General features: G+C 38.1%; 1 protein-coding gene across 6 annotated transcripts in view; it reads right to left on the reverse strand.

The window, feature by feature from the left end:
• The window catches only part of ESRRG (estrogen related receptor gamma), a 657723-nt gene extending 641424 nt beyond the window's left edge, over nucleotides 1-16299 (reverse strand). For 2 of the 6 annotated variants that reach the window (XM_074309168.1, XM_074309170.1), the window contains exons 1-2: nucleotides 16282-16298; nucleotides 13937-14036 (exon numbers count right to left, since the gene is read on the reverse strand). The gene's annotated coding sequence lies outside the window, so the exon portion shown is untranslated. Of the gene's footprint in view, nucleotides 1-11912; nucleotides 11945-13936; nucleotides 14128-16281 lie in introns of those variants that run through there. The other 4 variants (XM_074309163.1, XM_074309164.1, XM_074309174.1 and 1 more) reach the window with 4 other exon arrangements.
• Nucleotides 16300-16619: the final 320 nt, after the last annotated feature.

The following is a 16619-nucleotide window of genomic DNA, read 5'->3' on the forward strand; positions in this document are numbered from 1 at the left end:
ATGTATATTTTGGATTTCAACAGAACATCGGGCATTCCAAGTATCTCTAAGCCTGTAGACTTAATGGGACTTTTTAGGAAATAGGGACAGGAGTTACTATTCTTCAGGCTTGTGGCATCTTTTCTATCTCTATGACTTTTTAAAGATAACAGAGTAAAGACTCATGCATTCCATCTGCTGGTTTATTTCAGTATTCTGAGATATAGTTTATGAAGATCTGATTACTTGAGTCCAACAAAAAAAAAATCCTTATTATCTACTGATCAATTCAACTTTAACAATTTTGTCCTGCCATTTCTAGTAGTAAAAAAAGAGATTTATTTTCTATTCTGTATCACCACAAGTAACTTGAACAGAGGTCCTATTATTTGCCTGAATTCCCTATTTTCCTAAAAATGGCTTTAAGTAAACTCCTTTTTATTGTCCTTTGCATGCTATAGCCAGTCTTAGCTCATTCTGGGTTGTATCACAAGCGAAACTGTTCTTAAGGTGTCTGCCATGTTTGTTGTTGCTTTTGTTTTGTTTTGTTTTGTATTTGACCTCTTTTACTTGATTTTCTTTCTAGCTTCTATATTTATTCAAGATTCAAATGGATCTGTGATCTCATTAATGCAAGAGTTCCTTTCAGTGGTACAGACACAACTCATCCTTATTTGTTCACCCAATGTAACTCCTGCCTGAGTCCACCCAAAAGTTCACCATGAGATGAGGAAAAAGAATTGTAGGCATGGGGGACAACCAGGGAAAAAGAAAAAAAAGTCAGGACATGATCTCTAAATTGCATACTATTAGGAGGAGATGAGGTTTAAAAAAAAACCAGGTAAGATAGGAAAGAGCCATGTTACGAAGTCTTTTATAAGTCAATAGAGAATTTTTTATTTGATCCTCAAAGTTCAAAAAACACTAGAGTTTATTGAAAAGGGGAAAGGGAATGATACAGTCAGATTTATAATTCAGGAAGATCTATTTGATGGCTGAATGGAGGATAGATTGGAGGAAAGATTGGAGCATAAAAAGGAGAGGCTTGAAGCTGGGAGACCAGTCAGCAAGCTATTGCAGTAGTTAAGATATGAGATGATACATGTGCCTTCTTAAGGTGGGAGGAGAATGGGTAGGAAGGAAGGGAGAAAATCTGGAACTCAAAGTTTGCTTTTTTTTTTTTTTAATGGCATTTGATTTTTCCAAATACATGCAAAGATATTTTTCAACATTCACCTTTGCAAAACCTTTTGTTCCAGATTTTTCTCCCTTTCCTTTCCCTTCCCTCCTTCCCAAGAAAGCAAGGTTAAATGTATGCAATTCTTCTAAATATATTGCCATATTTGTCATATGGAGCAAAAAAGGGGGGGAAATACATAAGAAAGAAAAAAAGCAGAAAACAATAACAACAAAAGGTAAAAATACTATGTTTGGTCCATATTCAGTCTTCATAGTTTTCTCTCTGGATGGGGATGGTACTTTCCTTCACAAATCTATTGCAATTGCCTTGAATCACCTCATTGTTGAAAACAGCCAAGTCCATTACAGTTGATCACCACATGATTTTGTTGTTACTGTGTACAATATTCTCTTTGTTCTGCTCACTTCACTTAGCATCACAGAACAAATGTAAAAAAAGAGATTTACATGTAACTTGAAAATTATATACATATATCTGTGTATATATATACATACATACATATACATATATATACACATACATATATACATATATATACATATATATGTATATATACATATATATGTATATACATATATATAAAATGAAGTAATAAAGGCCTTTACCAGGATGGGGGCAATGTTGAAGGAGAAAGAGATCATACAAGAGAGATATTAGGAAGGTAGATATAAACAAAACTCAATAATCACAAGAAATTTCTAGCACTGCATCCCCTCTTACCTAGCTGTATCTAAATAATTAATAGAATTAACATTATGTCCTATATCAAACAACCATTTTCAAAGCTTTAGATGAGTGTTTCCTAACCTATATCAGTGTGAAAAAATTAAATTAAAAAAATTAGGATGGAATATTGTAAAATCTTTTACTACCTTTAGATGCAAAATACCTGAGTTAAAATACTTCTTCTGTAGCTACCTATGTAACCTTGGGCAAATAACTTTATGATATTTTGGGTTTTATCAGTAAGATGAGTGGGAAGAACTTGATCATTTGTAAGGCCTCTTTCTGGACAGTGGCTGTGCTGGAGCCAACTCAAGAGTTGTCCAAGAGAGGCAGTCATTTGTTATATTTTCAACATGAACATTTACACTTCGGTATTCAATTCAATTCAGTTGTCCAACTTTGGCAAAGGGAACTTGAAGTGGTTGGCTTTTTCCTTTTTTGAGATTATTTTATAGATGAGGAAATTGAGGCAAACAGGGTTAAGTGACCCGCCCAAAGTCACACAGTAGTAAGTCTCTGAGGTCAGATTTGTATTTAGGAAGAGGTGTCTTCCTGACAAGAGACCTAGCACTCTATAGACTGAAACACCTAGTTGTTACCAGTAATCAGTAAATGCTACAAATCAGAATTTGATTTATTGTTTTGCTGATGGTCTAGACTTAAAAGAAAGCAATAGAAGAAATGTTAATAATTCAGATTAAATCAAAAGCATGTCATAGCTAGTTTTTTTCTAGATAGCTAGTTGTTAAACACGTACCAGCCTATCACTGCTTCCAATTCCAGAATCTAGGTTTTTAAATAAATCCTTGAAATGGGCTTGCATAATTGTCACTTGATTTTTATTCATAATTAAAAACTAACATTCCTATAATAGCATTTTCATATTTATAAATGGCTTTCATTACAAATACCTTTTGAAGTACATAGTCAAGTATTTTTATTGTTTTGTCTTATTTTTACAGATGCATACTGTAGGTCAGATAAATTAAGTCCATCACTGCAGAAAAGGAATCTTCAATGTCAGAACTGGGACTTGGATGCTCAAGAGTCTTGCATTCCAAGTTCAGTACACTTTTTACCATGACATTTGATGACTCCAAATTCAGGAAGAATAAATGAGCATTTAATCTATAAGGATTTTTTTCCTACAATATTTGGGGTTGAAAGAACATCTCCAATAGAACCTATGTTTTAGCCCATAGCATTACTAGATACCCAGAGATCTTGTATTTTGGCCTATGACATTTCTAGGTAACAATTCTGACACATGAAGAGGTCAAGGGGTCTTAAAAAACATGGGGATCATGCATAAAAAGTAATAGGAAGCACTAGCAGGCACAAGGAGAAAAAAGATGACTCCTTGCAATAGTCCAGCTATAGCATCCACAAAGGATAGATGCAGTCGATTGAACACTTTCAGACTCATTTTTGTGAGTTCAAACCAGACCTTAGATATTTACTAGTTGTATGACCCTGGGCAAGTCACTTCCAGTTTACCTCAGTTTCATCATCTATAAAATGAGCTAGAGAAAAAAATGGCAAACCACTTGAATATCTTTGCTAAGAACACTCCAAATAGGATCACAAAGAGTTGGACAAATGACTGAACAACAGGAAGCATCCACAAATCTTAGTGTTACATCTGGTCTATGATTATTCCAGAACCTAGGCCAGAGCTTTCTGTTATTTTCCAGCCTACCCCAAAGAAGTACTGAAGGATAGTGCTACATTTTATCTCCCATCAGAACTACGAGTTCTAAAGTGGCTATGTCTTGGGAGTCAATGAAATGAAAGGAAAATTAGAATGTAATTCACCTGGATATGCAAGCAGATATATAAGCGTTTGCATCCCTTTCTGTATGGATATGTTATACCTGTTAATTTCCTTTGTTATTTATGCTATTTCACAACTTAATTAAATGTTTTTGCTCTTTGATTTATGCATCTCAGGTATGCCTAGCAATAAAGTAATTTACTAGTGAGAAGTTGAAAAGCTATTGCTCCAATGAATCTGGGAGTAGCTAAACAGTATGTTACAGGTAAGTGGAATATGGTAAATGATCCACATTTCCTTAACCTCTCTAAGGGTAATGAACAAAACCTCATGCTTAATCCACCTGTTTCAGGGGGTCAGATAGGTTAATTGATGGGATATAGATAGGTTTGCTTCTCCTAAACTTGCCATACCATCACCTATTTCAGCAGGAGTCAATATGTATTTGGGTTTATTCTTTGCTAAGGCTTTTTTTTTTCATGTATTTATCCTATCTAGCCTGAAACACAGGCTCAAGATTTATTCAAGAAGCTGAGTAGTACTCAGTGGGTAGCTTCCTGTGTGTGATTGACAAGCCAACTATACCTTTAGACTAGCAGTAGCAATAACCTGAAGAAATACTCATTGTGGCAATAGGGTTTTTCAAATATTTTTCATTACTTTCCTTCTGCTTATTTTTTTAAACGCGGCCTTTTAAAAAAAGTTGTTTATGAATATGTCTGTTCCGTATGAATATGTACTATTGCTGTGCACATAGACCATTCTGGAAGCCAAAAGATACAAAACAAGAAGTTGAATTCATATAACTGCTCTGGGGGTTCTTTTATTCACCAACTTCTTCCCCACAAAACTGATATATGTTTGTGTAGACAGAATGTGTGCCCTATAATGTTCCTCTATCTTCTTGTCTTTTGACAGAATTATCGTTTCTAGAGTATATTAAAATAATCTAGTATCTCCTTTCCCAGGCTATACACCGACCTTTCTTGTGGTTTTCCCTTTCCTTCCAGGAATTTCACAAAGAAGTCACTTGAGGTTTATGTAGGCACGTGTCTGCACTTTGAATGTGAGAGACTCCTCTGTTCAGATCATATTGTCAGCCTTTCCTTTTGACTTTCCTGGTAGTTGTTAGTTTAAGACAGATCCTTAATGTTATTTAAACATAGGAGGCTTTTAAATTTTATTTACTGGTAGATTAATGTGATTTTTAAAAAAAAGACAAAATACCACCCACAACCTCTTGAGATAAAAGATTTCATTCACCAGGACTGACACATATCTGAGTTCCTTAGGAGTTTCTCTCAGTGAAGGTAGTTAAAGTCATTGAACTGCTTCCTTTCCTCAAATTACAGCAGTAACTTCAGGCACACATTTACAATGGCAATCTAGTACAATGTCTAATAAAGTACATTTAATAAAATGGAAGCTTCAGAGAAATAGAAGAGCTCTCCTTACTAATACCCTACACTATCAGTCTTTGTATGAGTAAGGAATGTGTGTGTTGTATCCCCAAAAGCATCATACCCTTACAAAGTCACCATTCAGTGCTTAGCACATACCTCAAAAGACCTTTCAATGGTCAAATACTATATCCCAGAACACCAGTGATAGACAACTTTTCCTTGATCAGTCCCTCGATTTAATTTTGCCCTTACTTGTTAACCCTTTGTTCTTGAATGGCATTTTCGGTTTGTCATTGTCTAGTTCAGTTTGCCAGAAGAAACGTCAACTTCTCTAATGCTCTTTCTCTGTTCCAAATATGCACTGTCAGCATTTCAGCTGATTTAGCCATTATTGATTACAGTATTTGTGTAGGGAAGAGTTTCCCCTTGTGAATTGCATTGAATAAGTTTTACTCAAATATTACAGCACATTAATAGGTCTGGTGAGAATAGTAATATCATTTATCACATGTCAATATATTTACTTGAATATAAACTAGCAGCTACCAACCACAACTGTTTCAGTTAAAAGAATATTTAAGAGAAGGTAGAGAGAAGCACTTCAAAGATCCCTTATTTATTGTCTAATTCTTTCAGTTATTTTCTTTTAGGCTAGTGGTCTCAAAAGTGCCAAGGAAGACAGCCTGAGGAGCCAACATGACCCCAACTGTAGTAGGATTGATCAAACAGAAGTTGTCTTTGAGGAATAAACAATAGTGGGGCTTGTCTAGAATATAACCACCTATTGTTATCCTCGGACCCTCCCCCTAATTGAACTCTCATTCCACTTCCAACTCCCATCTTCCTTTTTTGAACCAATTATAGATTCCTCAGGACAATGACAACTTAACCAAGAACTTTTCACTTATAGCAACAGCTGTGCAGGTGCCATTGAGGAAACAGCCCCTACAAATATCCAACAGATCCAAGTAATCACCAGATCATTTGGTAACTGGAGCTTTGCTCCATTGTAGGTAAAATTCTGTGCTTTAGGGCAATGCCTTGGTTAGTAAGAGCCCATACAACTTCTCTTTACATTTTGGATGGTAATGATACATCTCATAGGATGAGCAGGCCTAGATAACATGATTATATCTCATTATAAACTTTCCTCTCTCCCCCCTCTGAGGGGCACCATCATTTATTTGCAAACTCACTGTCAGTGATTCATTACTTTCACTCACTTCACTTATTTAATAAATTGTCAAACCTTGCAATTTCCACAATCACAATTTCTCTCCTATCTGACTCCATATTTTTTATTTAAACAGCCTAGTTTCTCATAACTATTAGCCTAGACTATTGAAACAACTGCCTCATTGGGCTCTCTACCAGAAGGGGCTCTTTCCCCCTTTTTCAACCCATCCTTCACACAATTGCCAAAGACATCTGAAATTGTAGGTCTGAGTAGGTCATTTGCTAACCAATAAATTCCAGCAACTCCCTATTGACTCTAGTAGTGTCCAATATAATTTCAGCTATCTCATTCATTTTTAATTTCTATTTTTATGAAATTTTATAATATATATGTATAATTATAATGCAGTAGAACATGTACATATTTAGTAATAAGGACTGGGCCAGGGATTTCATTAAGGAATTTAGAGGGAACTTCCAGGTGAGGAAGCTTGCTACCTAAACAGGTCAGCACCTTCTCTGCTACTTAAAAAGCTTAGAGAATTTCCAGGGGCACAATGTGATTAATAGACTTGCCCAGGACCACATAGCCATTAGGTTTTAGGGGGCAGGTCTTCCTAGGTTCAAGGTCAGCTCCCTTTCCATTATGTTTTGAGACTTAACATAGACATAAAAAGTAAATGCTGTATATTATATATACATTTTAGGAATGAATGCTCAATTTTTGTTACAGATAAGGTGAATAATCAAAAAAGTTCGGAGGCTTCAGTTCTAAATAATGAAACACTTTCTCCTGGAGATATATATTGTTGCTATTAGTATGATGTAAATGCATTATTGATCCAAAAATTGAGGAAGAGGATAACAATAAATATATTAAGTATGAAAAGTATTTTCCTGTTGGAGAGAATGTGGAAAATTGGGACACTAATGCATTGTTGGTAGAGTTGTGAGCTGATCCAACCATTTTGGAAAGCAATTTGGAACACTATGCCCAAAGAGCAACCAAACTGTGCATATGCTTTAATCCATCAATACCACTACTGAGGTATCCCCAAGAGATCTTAAAAAGGGAAAAGGATCTACATGTACAAAAACATTTTTAGTAGCCCTTTTTTTGGTCGTAAAATATTGAAAATCGAGGGGATGCCCATCAACTGGGGAATGGTTGAATAAGTTTTGATATGTGAATGTGATGGAATATTATGGTACAATAAGAAATCATGAACAGGAAGATTTCAGAAAACCTGGAAAGACTTGTATGAATTGATGCAAAGTGAAATGAGCAGAATCAAGAAAACATTGCACACAGTCTGTATCAGCAACATTGTGTGATAATCAACTATGGATGATTGAGCTCTTCTCAGCAACAAAATGATTCAAGACAAGCACAAAGGATTCAAAAAGGAAAATGCTACCCATATCCAGTAAAGAACTGATGAACTCTGATGCAGATTGAAGTATATTATTTTTACTTTTTTCATATTTCCCTTTTGATCTGTTTCTTCTTTAACAACTGTGAATTATATGGAAATATATTTTACATGATAGCACATGCACCGACTGTATCGAACTGCCTATTATGCTTGAAAGAGGGGAGGGGAGGGAGAAAGAGAGGAAAGGAGGAAGAAAAATTTGGAACTCAAAATCTTGTAAAAATGAATGCTAAAAATTTTCTTGACATGTAACTGGGAAGGGGAATAAAATACTATGAAAAATATTTTCCTTGCTTGAGAAAATAGTAAGCATTTTCTTAGCATCCTTTAGTCTAACAAGTGAAAAGTGAAGCTAATCTACCTCTGTTTGAGTAGACTTTTTTTTTTGTAGGGGGAGGTAGTATGGGAAAGCCCACCAAATACCTAACAAAAACTATGGGGAAATTGAATTAAAATATCTACCCTTTGTTTCATTGAATGAATAGACACATTCTCATATTTTAGCAAACATAATTATTTAATGAATGTGACACAATTCCGCTGAAGTTCTGAGAATAAATCAAGTAGTTAGAAAAGTTTGAATATTTTTGCATTTCCTCTGGTGCTATGTTCTTTGCCATGACTTTAAAATAATCAATAGAAAAATTCAGCTTGAAAAGTTTTCTGTTTTCATGACATCTCATGAAAGTGAAAGCTACCATGTAGGGAATAAATCTACTTAAAGGTCAACCTGATCCATTTATATGGTTTAAGGAGAAAGAAAGGGTTATACAAATATTTTGATGATGTAGGTTAAAAATCTTACATTCCTCTCAAATAGCTGTCTTTTTTAGATCAAAACAAAAATTTTAGGCTGAATTCCAGAAGAACTAGAGTGGCTCAATCGTGAGCTTCAATGTATGCATATTTGGTTTTTTATTTTTAACAATAATAATACTTTAAAATCAAATCAATTAAATAATTATGTCTAATTAAATAACTTAAATTTTATAATAATTACCACTGCATAATCTTTTTCAGATATTATCTCCTTTCATCCTCACAACAATCCTAGGAGGTAGGTAATACTATTATCTCCATTTTACAGATGAGGAAACTGAGGCAGACAGCGGTTAAATGACTTGGTCAAGCTCACAAAGTAAGTAAATGTCTGAGGATGGATTTAAACTCAGGTCTTCTTGACTCTGGGTCCAATCCTCTGTCCACAGAAAGCCTCTGTTTTGGAGAAAAACAAACTGAAAATCTATTGTAGATGAAGAAAAATTTGGTCAACAAAAAAAAAACTTAATTCAGAACAGAAAACACTAATGAGGATACTCAAGACATCTAAGTACACATGGCCACCTTCTAAAAATAACCATTTGAAAAACTGAGGTCTGATGAGAAATAAACACACCAAGTTACAATTGTCTGACACTGTCATCTTTTTAGTTAAAGAAGAAGGGGTAACTATATACAGGTCAACCAGAGAAGAAGAAAGCATATTTATTTCACAGAGCCTTGTGTTTTTCAATTTTCCTTTCTCTCCTTTCATTTTTAATGCTCTGCTCTAAACACCTTCTGATCAAGTAAAATCCTGAAGAATTTCCTGAGTTTCTTAGTGCCCATGTTTTTCTCATGGAAGTCTTTCGTGTTCTTTCCAGAACTTTAAGAATTAATTCTTACTTGGATGCTATGAACCTGTCTTTGTTGGTATGAATTATTTCTTTACTACTTTCCCTTCTGAGGGTTATAGCAAGACTTATGTATATATGGTTTGAAAATATGGGCCCTCAAATGGAAACTGGAGATTTGGGGATTCATGAGAGACAAAAGTTAGCCTTTTTGAAAGTGCCTAGAGAAGTTTTTGTATATTATACCTATTGAACAAGAGTTCTTAATCTTTGACCTGTGAACTTGATTTTTCTAAATATTTTGTTTTTCAATAGAATTGTATTCTGTTATTATTAAATATATTTTATTTAATATATTAAAACATAATTTTGAGAAAAGAATCCATGGGTTCCACTGCACTGAGAAGGGATTCATGATCCAAAGCATGTTAGAACCTGTGCTATAGAGAGTGAAATTGTGGCTCAATTTAGATTTCCGAGAAATTACTAAAGGTTTAGATAATCTTGTTCTGTACTTGTTCCTGATTCTTTGCTGGAGAAGAAGAAAACACCAAAAGATTCCATCATTACAGAAGAATAAATAATTAATGAGAATTGAGAATCCTTTTTCAATTGATGAACATCAGAGTTGCCTCATTGGTATTTACACTGGGGGGGGGGATATCAGGATTAGAGAAATTAGTAAGAGTATAACTTTTCATTAATCTTGGCGATTCTTGTATTCATTCTGTACTTCAAGTTTCTGCAAATAAGCAATAAATCATCCCAAATTCAGTACTCCAAACTAGTTTGCCAAGCAGTTAAAAAAATCCCTCATTTTATTGATGATTGTTTTAATACAGGAACAATTTCTACTATGAATTACTTTAAAAGATGTTTTTAAGAAGTGCTGAGAAGTGTAGGTGAAATAAGTAACTCTCTATCCAGTCATAACTTACTTCCTATGCCTGGTTTATTAATGTTCAGATCTGCTTTTGAAAATTTCAGCTAGGACATTATTTTGCTCCATTGATAGATAATGCTTTTCATTCCTTTTGTATTTCTGGGATTATAGAATTTCCCCTTCTGATTCCAAGTTTCTCGCTTTTTAAAATTGGGAAACAAAGATTTCTACAACTCTAAACGAACCACTCTTTTTATGGCTATAATTTTCTCTTATCTTTTTCTTCCTCTGCTATTCTTTTCTCTTCCCTCCCTTCCCCTTCATGCCATTTGCAATTTTTGACTGTGGAAAATCTCATCCCAAATAAATCTGGTCAAAAGTACTAGGACTTTTATTCTCCAAGATTGGTCCCAATGTTCAGCTATTTCCTAGACATAAAGCAAAAGAAAAGTTGTGATATTAGAGAAGAAATAATGGAAGGATAATTGAAGGGATGGAGAAAATCTCCAGCAGGTTGGAAGCTTGCTATTCCAAATGCTGTCTATTCTATTTTTTTCTCTTTCAGAATCCTATTTTTTTCCTTTCTTTTTCTTTTTGGCCTTTCCTCAGTGCAAGCACCTAGGAGAAGCTGAATCTTTACTTGACTTGTAACAAAAAAAAAAAAAACAGAAAAATAGATTTCTTTCTTAAGACAGCACTAAAATAGAATCGAGAGAGTTCATAGCCTCTCTAGCTAAAAGGAACTTTCCCTTTCTCAAGATCTTCATTCGTAGGAGTGAGAAATAAACCCTTCTTATTCAATAGGCTATGAAAATTAAATATAAAAACTTAAAAGAATAGCACTAATATTTCTTACTCCTCTCCCTTTACTCGACCTTACTGTGATAACTCAAACACGAACCTTTTAGGAAAAGAAAAATGCACTATAAGTCAGGCTTTAAGAATCCTGGTAGTAGAAAGTGTGTCTATGAACTTTCTTACTCATCATCCCCTCTCCTGGGGTTTTAGATAACATGGCATCCCAATAACCTGGGGTGTTTCCTATAGGTTATGTGTGGCATAAAAACAGAAGGAGAAAAGGGAGACAGAGAAAGAAGAGAGGACAGGAGAAGCCTTGCTATTATAAAAGAAAGAAAGAAAGAAAGAAAGAAAGAAAGAAAGAAAGAAAGAAAGAAAGAAAGAAAGAAAGAAAGAAAGAAAGAAAGAAAGAAAGAAAGAAAGAAAGAAAGAAAGAAAGAAAGAAAGAAAGAAAGAAAGAAAGAAAGAAAGAAAGAAAGAAAGAAAGAAAGAAGGAAAGAAAGAAAGAAAGAAAGAAGGAAAGAAAGAAAGAAAGAAGGAAAGAAAGAAGGAAAGAAGGAAAGAAAGAAGGAAAGAAAGAAGGAAAGAAAGAAAGAAAGAAGGAAAGAAAGAAAGAAAGAAACAAAGAAATCTGTGCTTCAAGTTAGCAAGAGAGTTTTCATTATTATCCTTTTTTTTCTTTTCTTCCTTTCTCTTTTTCCCTCTTCCCTTCTAATTCCCAAAGGAAAAAAGTTCACTGGAAAAGACAAAGGACAACAGCAACAACCAAAATATCTCAAAGTTGTACTTCAATGTCTGGGCAAACGAGTTTCTCCCTAGCTTCCTCCTGTTTCAGGTAGGAATCTGGGGGAATGGGCGATACATTGGAAACTGCAAGAGGGAATCTGAGAGAGACAGCCTGCCCTTTTCCAGATCTCACATACCTTTGGAAAGCTGAGTGATTTTTTTCTCTAGCCCACATTCCCCACATTAGGAAGCACAGCCCCAATAGCTGCGGGAAATGTAACAGTTTCCTCAGCCCTTCAGTTTGAGGACACATCCGCGCTTAGCCCTGGGGTCCCAGAATGAAGTCAGATTTCTGAAAGTTGTGTTTCACGGCCTGCTGCCAGTGAAGGGCCATATCCCGGTACCAGTTCTTGCCAAGCAAAACCCTGTCAGTCAGTCAATCCCTCTTACTCGGATAAGCCACCACTTGAGCACTGGAGATAAAGCAAAGCTAAAAACAGACCTCGCCCTCAAGCAGCGTAAATCTAACAGGGAGTATATAAATTCTTCGAAAGGCATCGAGATGTATGCTTAAGAAGGAGAAGCAAGGTTATAGTCTACCTTTTACCTGTAATGATGGATTAATTGAACCAGTCATTTGTAGCGGCAACGCCCTCAATCGCTTTTATAACTGCTTTAAGCACAATCATCCTAGTTTTTCTGGGGCTTAATTCATCATGGGGCAAGAAGATGGCAAGCTCAGGGCAGAGGTGCTGACCAGGAATGATGCTGGTCTTTCCCTCTCCAAAGACTAGTGAGAAAGGACTTTTCCCCTAAGTTTCTCTCTCCCTGAGAACTTGGTGGGAGATTGTATGGTAAAAGGTTAAATACCCGAAGTTCGTGCCCGGGAGATGGGAAAGCCGAAGGGTAGTCTTGGAGAATCACTAAGACCACCTGTCCTTCCCTCTGCTCCCCAGCAATTTTTTTTATTATTTTATTATTTTTTTATTTTTTAGCGCTTTTCTGGCTTTTTCTCGGTACCGGTGTGAACAGATTGCAAAATCACACACGCGCGCGCACACACGTAGGATCCCTATGCCTCTTTATCCTCAAAACCTTTTATCTCATTTGGGAAATTTCTTTCTTCCTCTCCGGGTCACACACCTCTCTGCTCCCTGAGCTTCGCTGCACAGAAAGGACCATATACCCAAAGGCCTCCTCTTGCTCTATCTTCCCCACTATCCTTTCCAGGAGCCAGAAGCACAGGTATCTACAATAGTATATATTCCTTCCACCCATTCTGTCCCCTTCCCATATGTCAAGAGTTAGGGCAGACTACAGGCAAATCATCGCCACACAAGTGCAAAGACTTCTGTTTTGGCCTCTGATTTCCTAAACATACATTATCTTTATCTCTGGTGCGACTGGTGTAAGGAAGGCACGCGTCACATGTAAGTCCCTGAAATCTTCCCCAATCCTCCATCACTTCAGATGCAGGGACTGGAAATGTAGTCCTACGTGTAGTGAGAAGAAAGACACTTTCAACTCTTTTTCTACTTTTCTCTCTCTAGGGATTGCAATTTAAGTCGTCGTCTGTTCTCTTTCCACCTCACAATTTTGCCCCTCCCTCCCCACTTATTACCCTGATTGATTGTCTCTCGGTCGGTTGTGATTTGGCCAGATCAATGCTCTCATTGCTGAAGGATTGTTCCGATTGTCGGTGCTACAACGCCACTTTCCCTTTGTTACCTCCAGGTCCAACTCATCTCCAAGACTTTGGGCAAGACGTATATCTGCACATGTAACCCTCGCCCCCATCTCCCACATTTACTTCTGTGCATTGGGAAAAAAAAAAAAAAAATCCTTCCCGCCACCAAAACGGCCTCTGCTCCCAGTCCTCTCCTACCTGGATTCCTTTTATCTCTATTACATTGATTCATTCTTTTTCTCCCCTTTAAAAGAAAGTGTGGCTTTTTTTTTTTTTTTTAAAGACGCAAACTGGACAGAGTTAAGATCGGAGTGGGAGGGGGAGAAAAAGATCAGAGGATGCGAACCAGCGGAGATGGGGAGTGAATACAGAGAGAATGAGAAGAGAAGAGTGAAGCAAGGTGAAAAGGGCAGAGGAGTAGTGGGAGAAGCAGGGAAGTGAGCGGGGACACAGAAAAGGACAAGGACGAGTGCGCATTCACTTGCGGCTGCTCGCAGCCTGCCTGTGCGGAGTGTATCTGCGGCGCGGACTCACATGGTTGGCCTGCCTGCAGGATCCGCTCTCTCAACAACTAGCGAGTATATGTCTGGCTTCGGGATCTTGCCGCTTTCTTCCCCCCTGTAGATGGTAGCAGCTAGGGCAGAAAGAAAATAAAACAATTCACCAAATAAAACAGTCTCTCTCTCTCACTCACACACACACACACACACACACACACGGACATCCAGGCGCTACGGGGAACGCTTTCACTTCTCGCTGGAAAACCGACAAGCCAGAGTGCCGAGATTACTCCCGCCTGGTGTGTGTAGCCTATAAATAGAGAACTTTTTGATGGAATCAGCTAACAAATGAGAGGAGAAGGCGTAATTTTGCGCAGGAGCCCCCCTTTCCCAGGGAAGACCGGACTCCCCCACATGCAGCTGCTGGAGTGAAAGTTAGGGGTGGAGGAGGATTAGAAGTGAGGAGGGAGAGAGTGGAATTTGATTTTATTGCAATTTACCGGAGTTGTGTTTATTTGACTTTCGAGGTTGGAAGAAAAGAGGAAGAGTCCCTTCACTCTTATGTCTCCACCCTTCTTCTCTTTACCCCTCTTGGTCCTCTTTCCAGCCTCCCATCAACCCTAGCCGGCAAGTTGAGAGGACGAGTCATTGGGGGAAAAAATCGCCAAGGAAAACGGAATCTAGTTAGCTCTTAGGTTAATAGAGGGAGGGAGGGGCCGAGTGGGGAAAAGGGGAGTTAACTGTTATGAATGGCTAGGGGATGGTAGTGGGAGAGCTGGGTCTATTTTCATCTCCAATGCCGGGGAGAATAAGGTGATCAGGTTGGTTGCGCACTCTGGAGACACTTCCAGGATTCTTTTCTCTTTCTCAGCCTTCTGAAAAGGGAACTTAGCTATTTTCAGAGGGAAAGAAAAAGTGAGATAGGAGAGGAGAGTGCGAATACGCGAGGAGAGGTTGATCCCTTGATTTGCAGGTTTCAAAACCAGCGATGACCTTCTCGTCTTTGGCACAGATCCTATCTTTAAGTACGGTTTTGAGAGAGCAAAAATGCAGAAATGGCTCGGTTTAGTGCCGAGATTGAAGGATGAAGTTAGTCTATTCAGTTAGGAACCCTCTCAGTCCCTTCAGGAAAAACAGTGCAGCTGCTCTGCAGAAGTCAGTTTCCTAGAAGCACTCTGAGGGCCTAGTACAGTGCGAACCTTCTTTTGACTCAGTGATTCCAACTTAATTTTGACCTCGGCCCCCCTCACTCTTTTCGCTTTTGCCAGACCCGTGGTGCTGCTGTTGCCCGGATTGTTTCGGTTGTAGTTTTCGATAAGGGCATTCCTTTCTAAAAAGGAAAGCTTCAGGACCTAGCTGTATGCGCTTAGGGGGCTATTGCTCCTCATTGTTCTCTGCCCCGCTCGGAAAAGCACGAGAGTAGTGCTCTTGTGAGGACCAGTGAGATTGTGCTCAGGTGCAATGGTATAGTTCCTCAGTCTTTGTCCTACACAGGGCATGTCCCTCAAAAGATTAGTGAAGGCAGCAAAAAGTTTCTTTTACCGAGGGATGATAACCATTTGGGGTGAAATTAAACAGAAGGGAGAAGAGCAAATGCCAGGCACTCTGATGCCCTCTTTTTCTTGAAGGTCCAATTGCTAGATGAGGCCTGAGAATGCCTAGCCTGTCATCTCCAACCGAGGGATAGATACCTGCTGGAAGGAGTAGAGAGTGGAGAGAAGGGGAAAAGCAGTAGCTTTTCCTTTCCTCTATCCCTTCCCTTGAGCATTAGCGACCCAGCTACTTTCCTTTTATAAAATAATGGGGAGGTTTCTCTCCTTTTTTGTCTGTTCTCTCCTCCTTTACTCACCCTTTCCTCTAGTCAGAAGTTTCCAAACCAAGAGAAATCCAGACGGAGAAGACCAAATATTGGTCTGGGAGGAGGCGGAGATCGGCTTTACTCACCAGTAACTTCAATATTAAAGCAAAAGTAATTCTTGTTTAGGCCCACTGAGCCTGGATCAGCATAGCAAGGGGTGGAAAGCAGGGGGAAAGATAGAGGGATAATAGAATCTACATTCCTTCTCTCTACTTCCCTTCCCCACTCTTTCCCCCATTCTCTTCCCCAAACTCAGGCTCTGTTCGGGACTTAGGTGTATTTGTCTTTATTGGAAAACCAAACCAGCTACAGATGTGTCTCTGTGCCTGCCTTGTAACCTGGCTCTTATAGAAGTCCTGGCATTTTTCTGTTGCCTTTCTTTCAAAATAATAATCCTCTCTCTCTGGGGACATGGGTGTATAGTTAGTTCTCTGTCAGCTCGGCTGCTAAAGGTTGGGTCACAGCCGGGGAGTTGGGAGGTTCGCCCCCTCCCACTTGCCCCACGGTCCCAGGTCACATACCTGTCACGGCAGTCCTGCTGAGAACAATTGACCTATCTTGGGAAACAGAGATCGGGTGTGCTTTCCCTCTCCCAGTCTCTGACCCCACCCTTCCTTCTCCCTCCCTCTCTCCAAGAAAACCAGGCCAGAGGTGGGACGTCTCTTACTGGCCATTGGACTTTCCTGAATGTTTAGAGCAAGTCTTATACCCCTATACCTTTAGTCCAATCTGTAGGAACCAAATGGCCAAAACCAGTTACCATGATCACTGTGAGCTATCCTGTGATTGTCACAGTTCTTGCCACCACCATCACCCCAATTTTCAGGAAATTTTTCAAAGCTTTGGAAATATTAAAACA

Source organism: Sminthopsis crassicaudata, chromosome 4 (assembly GCF_048593235.1).
Source record: "Sminthopsis crassicaudata isolate SCR6 chromosome 4, ASM4859323v1, whole genome shotgun sequence".
Lineage (NCBI taxonomy): Eukaryota > Metazoa > Chordata > Mammalia > Dasyuromorphia > Dasyuridae > Sminthopsis > Sminthopsis crassicaudata.